Consider the following 14,922-nt stretch of genomic DNA (forward strand, 5'->3'; position numbering starts at 1 on the left):
TGAGGGCACTGAATTAATTATATACTTGGAGGGCACGTGAATTTCAATCGTTGTTTTCTTCGTCGCTGTCTCCCTGTCCACCGAAGCCCGTTTACTCTCTTTCTCCTCGCAGCATTCATTGCTTTGATATTTCATGTATTCTGCCTTCTCTCTCTACCTGTCCCTTTGTTCACCTCCCCATCAAACATTCCTCTTCGCACCCACCTGTCTGTCTCCCTCCCCGCTCCCCGCAGTCCACCCGATCAGCTTAGTTCTTAAAAAGCTTTCGCGCTTCTCTTGGAGCACGCCATGTCCTCGCTGGTACTCCGCGCCTGCTTCCCTTCACCGTGAGATTCGCCGGGTGTTTGAAATAAAAACAGGTGCGCGAAGGGCTTTGAAACTGCATTTAGCTTACTTTGTGATGTAATGGAATCGACAGAAGCGAGTTTATTGAAAACGGGGTATTTATTCTTGTTTGGGATCAGCTAAGTATGCTGAGGGATATTTCGTTGTTGACATAAAATGCATACATACACAGGACCGGCAGGATTCAAGTGAAATGTTTTACAAATTATATTTTAATAGATATAGAATGGAATATAACTTAACGGCACACAATCTCCGATTGAATGCAGGGTGGAGAAATGATGGGCGGTGGTTGCGGGGACGGCGTTTGCCAGTGCCCCAGGGACACGGAGTGTAACTGGATATCCGATCTAAAACCTCTCACTGTCCCTTTCTGTCAGTGTAATCTCTCTGTTCTCCAGCTCATTCCCTCGACCCGCGCCCACCCCACCCCGCTCGCTCTGCGGAGATTCTGGTAGGGTCGTCCATTGCGATGAGACGCACTCTGCGGCATCAAAGAGATTTTAAAAAGCGGGGTTAATCCTTTCACAACTGCACCCCACCCGTCCAACTGTGCCCCCACCACATACCTATAACAAGAACAGCAGTTCTGGGCAAGATTCCACGACCCCAGCAGCATTCGAGAAGAGGAAACCAGAACCCGGGGAATGGCGAAATGGTTTTTACCGGTCAATGTTTTGACAAACTGCCCAAGTTCCCGCTGAACATGAAATGCGGGTGAAAGGGGGAGAGCGTCAGACTGTCGGGACATCAAAATAGACCCGTCAGAGACGCTGAACCAGTAAGAGCTTCGTTAAGCCCGAGAGCTGCGTCCAAAGCCACCGATACTCGTGCTTTTTACATCGAGTTAGCAGCCGCCCAACTGCCCCGTGTCTATCTGTCGGTTACTTTCTGCGTAAAAGGGCCCGAATCGTTTAACAAGGGCCCGAATCCCCGCGAGTGGCCGAATTGTAGGTGTGACGCGTGTTGTTGTTAAAATAACACGAAAGTGGAAAACTGAGACCCAAAGCAAAACTAAAAGCGCATTGTGAAAGAGAGTCAATGAACAGTACTTCATGGAGAATTACCAGCTCCGTCTCTCATTCTTTCCCATTCCTTGTGCAATAACTTCTCCGTTTTAATGCATTAGTTATAACGTTGTCCTGCAAAATGAAATAAAAAACAATAACGTTGTTCTTCCTTTGGTAATGTTCTGTGAAAATAAAGGTGGAAAGTGGTTGAGCAAGATGCAGCCGGTTGAGTGATCAAATGCCATCTCAGACGCGGGGCGGGGCGGGGGTAATTGAAAAATAACCAGGATGACCTTTGCTGTCGCTCTGACCGGGCGTGTGTTAGTTATTTTAAAAACTGATAACCCTTTTCCAAATAAAACAATAACCTCACTTCCATCAAGCAGATTTTGATTTCGATCTTTGCATGACATTGAACATGTCGCGCTTTCTCAGGGTACAAATTCATGGTAACGGGTCTGATTTCTTGTCGCCTTTTATTCGCTGCGTCTTTGGAAGGGTATTTTACCGGGGGGGGGGGGGGGGGAGGTGGGAGGTGTACACAGCCCATAATCATTTGCAATGTGCGTAAATGATGGAGTAACGCCGAATAATGTGGGAGCATTAATAACGACGTTCCCCGGTGAGTCACGAACCTAATTTCTATGTCAAATGTTTCCTCTGTTTTTAGCCTCGCGAGTTCTAAGTTACTCCGACTGCAGTTGTCAGAGGAGAGAGAAGCATCTCAGTCACGTGGTTAGGAACATTAACTATTACTGCGTCCAAATAATGCTGAGATCAAAACAGAAACGAACTGGAAAATCTTAGAAAGACGTTCTGTTTTGTGATCAATTTCATCCTCTTAAACCTGACAAGGTAAGCAGCTTCTTGTTTCCGTAATAGTTTTTAATTCCAGTCTGTATAAAAACATTAATCCGGTGATGCAGTTTATAGATAATTCAATAGCGCATTGTCGCTCGATAATAAATGATGTGCAAGTTTGAAATAAACACGAGATTCTAACGATGCTGCGAATGCAGCCTGCGACGGTTCGAAACGGCGACTTCTCGTTCCTCTCTGTAGATGCTGCCCGACCTGCCGAGTTCCTCCAGCATTTTGTGTGGGTCACTCGAAGTATGAATATGCCTGTTCTCTGGGCGGGACTGGTCCAAGCGCTCATTGTTGAATACAGCACTCTCTCCTATAAACCTGAAATGTAATATTCAGAATTGGGTTTTGTTCGGTCAGGGACAGGGAACCAAAGCATTACCCGATACCGGGGTGAATGGTCTACTCCGGTTCCGATAGCACCAGGAGCACATTCAGCGTACAAGCGTCTTTCCCCACTGTCAAGATTTGCAGGGTGCTGAGTCCATTGAAAGCGTGCCCGCAAAGTAGAGAAATCCTTTCTAAACAGATGCTTTATGATTTCGGCAAAGACCTGCAACATACTGTAAATGGGAGGGGTTGTTGTGCAGTTACGGAATTCCTCTCCTACAACAGTCAAACTGTCCATATTTACATGTCAGGAAGATGGAAAAGAACAGGGAGAAAACGGCAGTCTGGCCGTGTCCAGTCAGATACCGCCGTCATTCTAATCATATGCTGCACATCTTTCCGGAGAAAATACTGTTAGTTTAAACAGACTTCCACTCCCCGCCTTCGCCACGGGACCGATCAGAACAACAGCATCGGGCTGTGGACGCACTCAGTTATCAAGAGGTTAAACACCGACGGGTTTGTAATTTATTGGGGTATTTAAAAAACATAGAATATAGGTATTTGCACAGAAGCGTGTGCATCTTACACTCAATCAAATAGCAATGGTGTTCAAGTAACTCACGGCTCCCATGGTTTCCATATTCAGTAGTTTTAAGGTTAGAATTCGTTCATAGTGACAACAAGATGCCTTTAGAGTAAATTTGCTTAATTCCGTCTGGTTACAAGAGATTCTGTGGACATTTTTCCGCTTAAAGATATGTTTGGAAAAATCATATACCGAACGAAATAGAGAGTCAATTTATTAACAAACATTCGGTAAAACCTTATTTTTCAAAGCCATACGCGAAAAGTTAGCACAGAAACAATGACTTCTCTGGACAATAACGCTGTTAATTTATAAATGGACTGAAGCAATGACATGTCGAAAATCGTTCCATTCAGCAAGATGCAGAGTCTGTGCGGCTTTACTTCGGTCGAAAGTCTCTGGCCCGGACGCTTCCGTTCGTTCTATTCACCCTCTCTCTTTGTGTTTCTCACTGTTCTGCCTCAACTCAGTTTTGTCTTTTTATTCCCTTTTCTCTCTGTCAACTTCCTTTCCCTTGACTTTCTCTATCTTTGCATTTCTTCATTTCCCTTCCCCAGTTTTCCCTCTCTCTGTCTCTCGCTCTGATCCCAGTTTAAGGAGATCGATTACATCAGGAAATGCGACAAATTAGCGCTGCTTTAGTGAGCCATTTGGGCGTCGAAAAACATCACTTAGGCATCCCTGCAGTCGGAAATCAATCATTTCTGAACTTCGCCTTTCAAACTCTCTCTCTCGCCCTCTCTCTCCCTCCCCCTCCCTTTCTCCCTCTATCTCTCTCCCTCCCCCCTCCCTCTCTCACTCACACACACGCGCGCTGTCTGCCTGTCTGTCACGAACACACATAAACAGAGCTGTGTTTCTGGGGGAGGGGCAGAAGCTAATGCACCGATGTCGCAATACTGCGGCATTTTCTGGTCAATATGTTACTCCAGATGTCTGGGCTATTTCAAGTACAGTAGAAAGACAGGGAGAGAAAGAGAGATTACAGATTGAAGGGGCTGCCCCGCCTACTCAAGGGTAGACACATTGAATATGTATCGAGCCAGGTGAATAAATATTATTTAGTGGTGGTTAGGAATAAACAAAATATATGGTAACCTATCGTAATCGCAACTTTAAAATTACAATGGATCTTCAGGTGCATGTAGCGAGATAGATTGATAAAAGTTTACAAAGACTGTGTAAAGAGAAATGATAAGTACAAATACTAAATAACCAAAGGGAGGTTTACCCAAAGATAGACGGAGACAGCAAAAACAGAAATGTAAATACAAGGGACAGATGAATAGATAGAAGTGACGACAGGTGCATTTGTGTGTCGGGAGGTTCAGATGGAGACGGTGATGTCCATGGATAAACTAAAGGGGATTGTTTTTTAAAAACATATTTCCGTTCTCTCCCGATCCCATCAATGAAGAAACTCCGCTTAAAAAAGAACTGAACGGGTGCTGACAACCCAAATACATTCAGTGAGCACGTCAGCGGTGCAATTAAAACTCAGCAACCAATCCAATAATCAACAGATGGATAATCTGATGCTATTTAGTAATGAGGTGTAGATCGAAACCCGCTCGACTTCATCGTGAAACAATATCTAAAGCAAACATGAACCATCCTCAAAATCGAATTCTCAGTCATTAGTTACTTTTCATTCTTTTGTTCGTTATTCCTGGAATTTCGTTTTTCCGTTAATTATATTTCGTTATTGTTCGAATTTCGATGTTTCAGGTCTGTTTTATTATTCCTGGAGCTGGCAGAGGGGTGATGTATCGTCCCTGGGACGCTACTGTCCCAGACTCAACATTGTTATTTCTGAAACGTGTAATTCCAGGATGTCCCTTGTACTTTTTGTTTATTTCCGCTGGGGTTTGATGACCCCTGGAACTCATACAGACTGAAGAGGCGGGATCCGACCCCCCCCCCCCCTTTGCTGTCCGATGAGTTTTAGGACGCCGAATTCAAATATTAACTTCGACAAATCATCCGACACTATTCTGGGAGAAATTGACCGAGTTTCCAATCTGGATAATGTAACGAAAAAAAATAATAAGTTATTTATAAAGCACTTTTCATACAGACGATGTACTTCAAAGCGCGTTACAAGGGAGCAAGCGCAAGCAGGAAAAAGAATCAAAAAGATGTTAGTTAAAAGCAAGGTTAAATAAATAGGCTTTGGGCCCGCGTTTAAACGTGTCACCTCAGACTGCATCCCTTACTGTTTCAGCTACTGAATTCCACAGTTTAGGAGCGTGGTTCTATAAAGCTGACCTGCCAATTATCTTTTGAGGGAGATTTACTTAAATTTAGGAGACCTTTAGATTTCAGCTGAAGGAAGCGAGAGTTGCCCCACAAAATGAAATACCCCGTAGGACCCGTTGAAAGGATCCCAGTGCCGATAAAAACATCAGCGCCTCGATGACTGGACCGCAGTGGGGCTATCGGCTGGAAATCGGAAAAGGGCATCACGAGATAGCAGCATAACGTTTCGTCTGCTGCCGCTGAGAGGGAGAGGAAATCGTTAATTTATCGTGTTCGTTGCTATTTCAATATTTCGTTAAAGGCTTGATCTTAATGAGTGAGTGAGACAGCTGCGAATGAGAGGCACGGCGCCGGAATCCGAGAGGATTTAAACCACAGAAAAAGATTTAAAATCTAGGGACATGCAGATAGGCCTCGCTAATCCGGAGACATCGGATTACTCACTTATTGTTTGAGAGATTAATATTTCCAATTGCATCTGAAACTAACGCACCAAAAACGAGTCCAAAAGCTGGAAAAGAGGGGAGAAGCCATGGCGTTCCAGCTTCTCAGATCTTTATCTGATTAAAACCATTATTTCATTAAACGGTTGCACCTGGAATTACGATAAGTTCATTGAAGTGTTTACAATCAGGCCTCTGACGCACAAAGGTCTAAAAATGGAACCAGATCGTTTACCTTCTCCTCGCCGGTTTACCTAGAGTGTTCCTACTTTTAGAAGGAGAAAGGTCGCTGATTTAACCCGCTGACAGCAGAAAGATACCGAATCTGTTCTCGCTTCCACCCCTGGGTTCACCTGTAAAAATCTTTTTCAAGATAAATAAAGCTGTGGTTTGGATTATGTAAATACAAAGTTGTTGAGAGTCTGGCACCAGAAGGACCGAACGATTTTTGTCTTGCAAATCTCCAAAAGTTTCAACTGAAGAACTAACCCGCCCACCTTGCCAATTTTATCGCAATCATTTCCCCCCGTCATTCAACAATAGATTCTGACGGGCTCGTTTCTTTTTTTTATTCCTGACTTTCTTTCTTGCAACGGGCGGCGACAAATGCACTTCAAGGTCGAAAATGAAAGTTTTACTTAGGGAGATGGGGCCGAGCCAATGGGCCGTTTGGCGCAATGCAGTCGCTCTCCACCCCATTCTGCGCCATTCGGGCTGGGCTCCCATCACCCGCACTCCTTGCCCCTTCATGTTAATAAGGTGGCACGAATTCAGCAGTCAGATACTGCGTACTGTGCTAAACCTGAGCATTTCTCAAGGAGCTCACCCCCGGAAACACCACAAACATACCATTGGCCTTAAATCAGGAGTGGATCATTCCTCTCCTGTATTCCACAGCGAGGTCTCTGCTAACTCCATCTCATGAGACTAACTTGAACTTCATTGGTACTTGGGTCTCATGGCATTAAGTTTGTACCCATCGCCATTAAAGCGGTTCATGAATCGCCAGATTCGGGTCTGATGGAAAGTGAATCTCAAGGTACGATATGGTGATATATACGCATTTTGGTAATAAATCTTCTTTGTACCTGGACTTTGTTTTACTGTATTGGGACTACTGATTTCACCAAGTTTTTTTTTGCTTGGAATTACTTTGCTGATTCTGAGAACAGGGCGCCGGGCATCTGCCAGGCCGGCGCTACATATCGTGCCAACTCCCCTCGTTCTCCCTCCTCCCCCAGTGTCGCTGCAAGCCTTTGACCAAATGGGAAATCTCTCAACTCGCCCTCTGCCTTCCAGTCTCTGCTGTTTGGGGTTTTTGTCTTGGTTCAGTCACGCCCAGATTTTGAATTTTCTGAATTCTCAACAGAGATTTTAAAACTTGTGCAAATGTCTCTCAGCATTTTTTTCCATTTCCTAGTATTTCAGAAACTACAGATCACAACTCAAATAAATATGCCCTGCTTACTCTGACACTGAGTCGTGTGACATCACTCCCTGTGTCTCAGCCTCTACATCCTTGTCACCTACCCTAATTCACCCATTCATTCTCACTGAGGTCACATGGTGTGTCGCACTTGTCTAAATATCAGCTCCGCCCTGGACCTCTTGAGAAGTGTAACCCACCGCTGTTCCTAACCGATATCAATTGCCCCCTCCTCCCTGCCTACCATGGCCGCTGTACATACGCCGGGTATCTACTGGTTTAAGCAGGCCAGTGGCACGGTTTCGAATCCGGCCGGCTCCTTGAACGCTTTCCATCCGTGCTGGGTTGAGCGTCGAGCTAACAACCCGGCTTTGTAAAAAAAAACAGACAAGAAATGCTAAAGAAACGGTAAGGTTGCTGCCCGGTGGGGAAAGGAGCAACACCCAGTATTTGTAGACTTGTCCATCTCACAAATATTACTTTATGCTTATTGCTTGTAGATCATATCCACAAAATTCTGCAAAATAACCTTCAAGATTAAATCCATAATCCATAAATATCATTACATCTTCCCCTCTAACTGCAGCTTTTATGTACCCGGTATCTAAAGTTAATTCTTTATTAAATATGATAAATATTAGATTATATAACATTTAAACTCATGCCTATAATCTCTGTGATAACTGGGATATAATGTACATTTGTTCTATTAGAATCCATATTCTTTGAGTAGGGGTTCTCAACCTGGGGTTCGCCAACCCCTATTGGCTGGGGACCACTGACTTAGAGGCTGTACCAGCAAAACAGAAGGCAGAGCTTTACTGGACAGCAACAGTATCCAGTGGCATTCACAAGCTTGTGAACGATTTATCCACATTGGAGAGAATTCAAATTCTCTACAAACACCATTCATCATCTCACAACGTTGTAGAGGGAATCCAAAAAGGAGCTCACGAAAATTATCCCCGGAATTAAACAGTTAAGATACGAAGAGTGTTTGAAGGCGCTGGGTCTGTATATGTTGGGTCTGTATATGTTGGGGGGGATGTCATTGAAACCTATTGAATATTGAAAGGCCAGGATACAGTGGATGTGCAGAGGATGATTCTAATAGTGGGAGAGTGTTAGGACCGGAGGGTAGTTCCTCAGAATAGAAGGATGTCCCTTTTGAACAGAGATGAGGAGGAATTTCTTTAGCCAACGGGTGGTGAATCTGTCGAATCAATAGCCAGTGATGGCTGTGGAGGCCAAATCATTGGGTGTACTTAAAGTAAAGGTTGGCACATTTTTGGTTAGTCAGGGTGTCACAGGATACAGGGAGAAGTCAGGAGAATGGGGATGAGACGGAAGTTAAATCAGCCATGATCAAAAAGCAGAGCAAACTCAGTGCCCACTCTGTTCTGTAACTCATAAAGTGGTCACTGAATGTAAAGTGGTCTTCTGCTGCTGTGGACTTTAAGGTTCAATGTGTTGTGTGTTCGGAGAAGCTCCTCTGCACACCACTGCTGTAGTGCATGGCTTTTGAGTTACTGTTACCATCCTGTCAATTTGAACCAGTCTGGCCATTCTCCTGTGATCTCTCTCATTAACAAGGCATTTTCACCCACAGCACTGCCACTCACTGAATGTCTTTTAATTGTTTCTTTTTTCACCATTCTCTGTAAACTCTAGAGACTGTAGTTCAGGAGATCAGCAGTTTCTGAAATACTTAAACCACCCCATCTGGCATCAACAATTATTCTGTGGTCAAAGTCACTTGGATCACATTTCTTCCCCATTCTGATGTTTGGTCTGAACAGTAGTTGAACCTCTTGACCATGTCTGCATAGTTTAATGCATTGAGTTGCCGCCACATGATTGGCTGATGAGATATTTGTATGATTGACCTATTGAAGTAGCCAGTGAGTGTTCATCAGTACATACCAGATTATCACCTGGATCTGATCTGGCAACAGTCAGGCAACTGTGACACTCTTCATACTGTCAATTCCTCCCAGTGCAAGATCTCTAAATGGGAAGAAGTTTCAAACATCAGAGGCTCAGAGAGACTTAGGAGTCCTCGTGCAAGACTCCCAGACGGTCAATTTATAGGTTTAGTGTGGTAAAGAAGGCAAATGCAATGTTGGCATTTATTTCAAAGGGAATAGAATATAAAAACAAGGAGGTAATGCTGAGACTTTGTAAGACACTAGTCAGGCCATATTTGGGGTTTTGTCAACAGTTTTGGGACCCATATCTCAGAAAGGATGTTGAGAGGGGGTTTACGAGGATGATTTGGGAGTGAGGGGGTTAACATATGAGGAGCGTTTGGCACTTTAGGCCTGTACTCACTGGAATTTAGAAGATTGCGGGGAGATCTCGTTGAAACCTTCTGAATGTTGAAAGGACTAGATAAGATGGATGTGAAGAGGATGTTCCCTATGGTGAAGGTATCCAGAACTAGAGGTTACAGCCTCAAAACTGGGGGGTGACCCTTTAGAACAGAGGTAAGGAGGATTTTTTTTAAGTCACGGACTGTGGTGGAGACCAAGTCTTTCCATGTACTTAAGGCAGAAGTTGATTGGTCAGGGCATCAAAAGGACATGGCGAGAAGGCAGGTGTATGAGGTTGAGTGGGATCCGAGATGAGCCATGATGGAATGGTGAAGCAGACTTGATGGACTGAATGGCCTAATTCTGCTCCTCTATCTTATAGTCTTATCTCCAATGCCTTTCCTCCCTCTCCATTATGTGTGTGTAGTTTCTGTCCTGTTAGTGAGCATCTAGCACAGTTCCAGTCTGGCAAAGTTGAACCATGTGCTTCTCACAGTCTTTCATTGTCATGCTCACCTTCCCTCTGTAAATCTCTCCCACATTCACACAATCTTTTAACGGTTCTGATCTCACAGACAGAGAGAGAAACATATACCTTTTCACCAGTTAATATTGCATTACTGGGTTTGGGAATTAGTTCTGAATCAGTAATTGGTGCCCGGTAGGTGATAGAACAAATAAGTTCATATTAAAAATGTAAGCATCACTGGCAAAGTTAGGATTTCTAATCCATCCCTCAATGCCTTGAACTGGTTTGCATTCTTGGCCTTCACAAAAGCTATCAGATTGATGAGTCTGGGGTTACATAAAGACTGGGTCAGATCTGACCAGGTAAGAATGGTAGATTTCTTCTCCAAAGATTTCTTCGATGAAACAGTTCTGCCGTTTTGTGCTTATCAGTGCTTCAGGCTATTTTTTCTTACTGTTGTGTAATTGTCTAACTGATTGTTGGTGCCAGACAGGGTGGTTTCTTCTCAGAATCTGTCGATCTCCTGGGATTTTCGGGAACAACTGTCTCTAGAGTCTAGAGAATGGTACGAAAAACAAAAAAGCTAGTGAGCAGCAGTTCTGTGGGCAAAATGCCTTGTGAATGAGAGAGGTCAGAGGGGAATGGCCAGACTGGTTCAAGTTGACAGGAAGGCGACAGTCACTCAAATAGCCACAGGTTACAACAGTGGTGTGCAGAAGAGCACAACACGTCGAACCTTGAAGTGGATGGGCTGCATCAGCAGAAGGGCACGGACATACCCTCAATAGCCACTTTAGTAGGTACAGGTGGTACCCAATAAAGTGGCCACTGAGTGCGTATTTGAAAAGAGATATTTACAGCATTATGGGGAGAAAGAGGAGAGAGAGGCTAATTGGTTGGCTCTTCCTGAACAAGCATCTCTGGTGTAATCCCCTCTCATATCCCACACGGAGAATTGCACGTAAGAGCCACATAGGAAGGAAGTGAGGGAGATAAAGACAACATTGTGCAGCTGCTGGAAATCCAAGCAACACACCCAAAAAGCTGGATGAACTCAGCAGGTCAGACTGCATCTACAGAAAGGAATAAAGGGTTGATGTTTTGGGCTGAGACCCTTCATTAGGTCTGGACAGGAAGGGGGAAGAAGCTGGAATAAAGAAGGTGAGGTAGGATAGGGAGGACACTTGATTGTTGGCGTACAGCAGCTTCCCAAATACACCCAACAATCCGTGGCTCTATCTCCACGTCAATAGTACCTTCGATCACTGACCTGATTTAGTCACATGATCAGAGGGCTGGAGTTCTAATCAGGTGGGTCTCATTTCTGATCTTCGATTAAAACATGTCTGACTTGCCATGTTTTTATGCTTATTAAATACTTACCAACAATGGGTTTCAGTGTCTGTAACTATAGCATTTATTATGTGGATCAGAATGTGTGTCACTGACTTCTGGGAATTGTGTGCAGTAGGAGACACTGAGGTTCTCAGAGCCGAGTAACAGTATTACAAATGGAGAGTGTGTGAATATTACGTCGAAAAAGTATTTTGTCTCTGGTATTTCTCTTTTATTCTGAGTGAACAAGTGTTAACTGTAACAATGTTACTGTTACAAACACTGAAAAACTATTGTTGGTAACTATTTAATCAGAATAAGATATTCCCAGTGAACAATTTTGTGTCAGAAGGCTCCCAGCAGTCTGAGTACTGGGTGTATACAAATGCAAGTGGCTGTACAGCTCAATAACACCCGAGGAGGGGAAATGGATTGAATAAGTCAAGGTGGTAGTGGTGTGTATTTTGGAAGAATGGTGAAGTTGGAATGATGTTTTTGTGTGTGTGTGTGTGTGACATCTTTAATTTCATTACACTCTGATCCACCACATATTGCATTTCCTATTCTACTGTGAGCGGTAGATATCAAACAGTTCCATTCCTGATCAGCAGGAAGGATTAACTATTAATCCTTATGGGTGTCATCTCCCTTCCATTATCTTAAGTAATCCCAACAGCAGTGTCCAGAAATGACTTAAGATTATTTGCAACATGTAATATTTTTGAAACTGCAACTTGGCTGTGGTGGCTTTACTTACTATTGACTGTCCATTACGCCACTGGTGTTTCGGGCAGCAGTGAAGGTCCTCCATCTCTGGCGGTGTTCAGGACTTCCTCCATCGCGTCAGTACCTCTTTCGTTTTCACTACTGTCAGACTTACAAGTCCCGGGTGGAGACTCAGGAATACCGTCACACTCAGATGTAGAAGGATTCTTCATTGCTGTTTCCATAACAGTTTTGTTTTACCAGTCAGGGTTGTTAGCCCTGAGCTGAACCCCTGAACCTGGAGGACCAGTGGACCACGACCTCTACCTGTCTGGCCTCTACCCTTTGACCTGTCTGGCCTGGGTGACTCTACTAAGAGTCAAAGTGTGAAGCCCTGACTCCAGTCAACGTAGCTCTCGGGGGTCACTGAGACACGCAAGCCTCCAAACCACGACGAGGTTGTGGTCCTCTTGGAGCTGTGGTGACTTCATAATCAGTTAATAGCTTCACCTTTTCTCCCTTCCAGCTTCTCCTCTTCCTCCAGACTCCTTTCCATCCCTCCTTTCCGTCCCTTCCCTTAAGGCCAGCCCATCACCCCTACTGGGGCATAGGTCGCCAACAGTAGCTCACCAGAGTCCTCGGTCCAATAGGTGAAGATTCTAGTTTCTTTCTGTCCCCCTGGGGGGGGGGGGGGAGGTCTTTAGATTTCTGTAGCTCTGGGTTTTTACGGGATGGGGTCGCTGGCCCCATGTCCAGCCCTCCTCCTTCTGCAGCTGGATGAACTCAGCTGGGTTTGTGACCGTCCTTTAAATGTCCACAAGAAGCTGGAGGAACTCTGCGGGTGCTGCCTCACAATCCCATATCAGAGCTACGATGAATGGCGATGGGGGGCGGGGGGCGGTGTTTCTGTGTGCTTTCCAGTGTCTGGAGAAACTCTTCTGACTAACTGTACTTGTGCTAAGGCACACAAAGGTTTCATACATGTCACTTATCTACTTATTCCTTCGTCATCAACAATTCCTCAAATCAATTATGGCCATGCATTATTTGAGAATGTATTTCTCTGCCACTTGAAATAACCATCTCTGTAGAGGGAATAATCATCTGGTATTACACTGGCCATGCAGCACAAACCCTCAAGCTATCCAGTCTCTGTTACAATATCTCCATCACGTTTTACCACCATTCTGTCCACATATTTATCTAATTCAATTTTTATGAAGAAATATTAATTATTGGAAATGGTTGCTTTTGTTTTGCCCATGGATGGGAGGGCTTCATCTGAGATTTAGACTCTCAGACTCATCGATCCATCTAGCACAGAGAAAGGCCCTTCAGCCCAACCTGACAGTTCCAGCTGTGCTTCCTATCTACGCTAATCCCATTTACCCGTATTAGGTCCAGTCCTTCTGCTCCTTTCCAATCCAAGTACCTCTCTAAATGCCTTTTAAATGTTGTTAAATCTGCCTCTACCAATTCCTCTTGCCGTTCATTCAATTATAGTCACCACCCACTGTGGGGGAAAAAGTGCTCATCCGATCACTTGGAAAGATCTCCCTTTCACCTTAAAACTTACCCTGGTGAAGAACTCTACCCTATTTATGCTCCCATAAACCTCCATTAGGTCACCCCTCAGTGATGAGAATAAACACAGCCTATCCAGTTTCTCCTTATAAACGGGCCTTCCATTCCAGACAACATTTGGGTCCCGACATGATGTCCCAGCTTTAGACTCACACCCTGACCTATGAAGGAAAGCATGCTAAATGCCTTCTTCTCTAACTTTAGTTGCTATTTTCAGGAAGTTATGATCTTGGATCTCAAGAACCTACTGTGCATTGAGAACCTCAGGAGCCTGATACTTGCTGTATATGCCCCATTAGAATTTGATGTCCCAAAATCTCATGCTAGCTAATTCTTTCCTTTATTCATATTCAAGAGAAATAGTCTTTGGCTGTTTTACATTTTAACAGTTCACCCCTGGATCACAGTCATGTCTCTCTTCTTCCTTTCCAGTGGCACAGTATAAATCATGAGGACTGACCTTTGCTGCGAAACTCCCTCCACCGTCTCGACGTCTCTTTGCAGGTAGGGCTTACAAGCTTTATGTTCCAAATGCAAATACATGAGTCAACAGTCCATGGTTGGAATACTGTACAGCAGTATTGAAGCTCTTCCTCAATCCATCATGCAATGTTTGGCTAGCACTGTTTCTGACAGTTTCCCGTTGATTTAAAACCACTGGTTAATAGCCAGATTTCATCCTGCGGTACATTGAGATTAAACTTGTCTCCTCACCACACTACTACTCTGCTCAGCACTCAGGACACTGATCCAGGAGTGAGAACGCTAATGGAATCAGAACCAAAAGCATCATTTTGTAACGAGAGACAAGTTGTTGACGGCACTGCTGTACTGGGTGCCTGATATGAATTCCTGCCCTCTCTACTGCTCTGAGCAATTACTTAGAATGTAGAAATTTACAGCATATTACAGGCCCTTCGGCCCACAATGTTATGCCAACCATGTACCCTACTTAGCTGTGCTGGCATTTCCGAACAGTTCATGAAGCCATGAACACTGGCTCTCTTTATGCACAGCGTAGTCTTTGTACTTCCTGTTGTAACGTAGAGTAATTGTTTATGTACTGCTGCCCTTGATAAGCCCATTACCCCTACTGGGGCACAGCAGCTGCCGGAGTCTGCTGAAATGGGCTCGTCATTAGGCTAAGATCCATTCTCTCCCAGGGACGAGGTCTTTGGAGTTTCTGTAGCTCTGAGATTTTATAGGCTGGGGCTGCCCTCCTGCTTTCACAGCCGGGCTTGGGATTGT

This window comes from Hypanus sabinus, chromosome 13, assembly GCF_030144855.1.
Source record: "Hypanus sabinus isolate sHypSab1 chromosome 13, sHypSab1.hap1, whole genome shotgun sequence".
Taxonomy (NCBI): domain Eukaryota; kingdom Metazoa; phylum Chordata; class Chondrichthyes; order Myliobatiformes; family Dasyatidae; genus Hypanus; species Hypanus sabinus.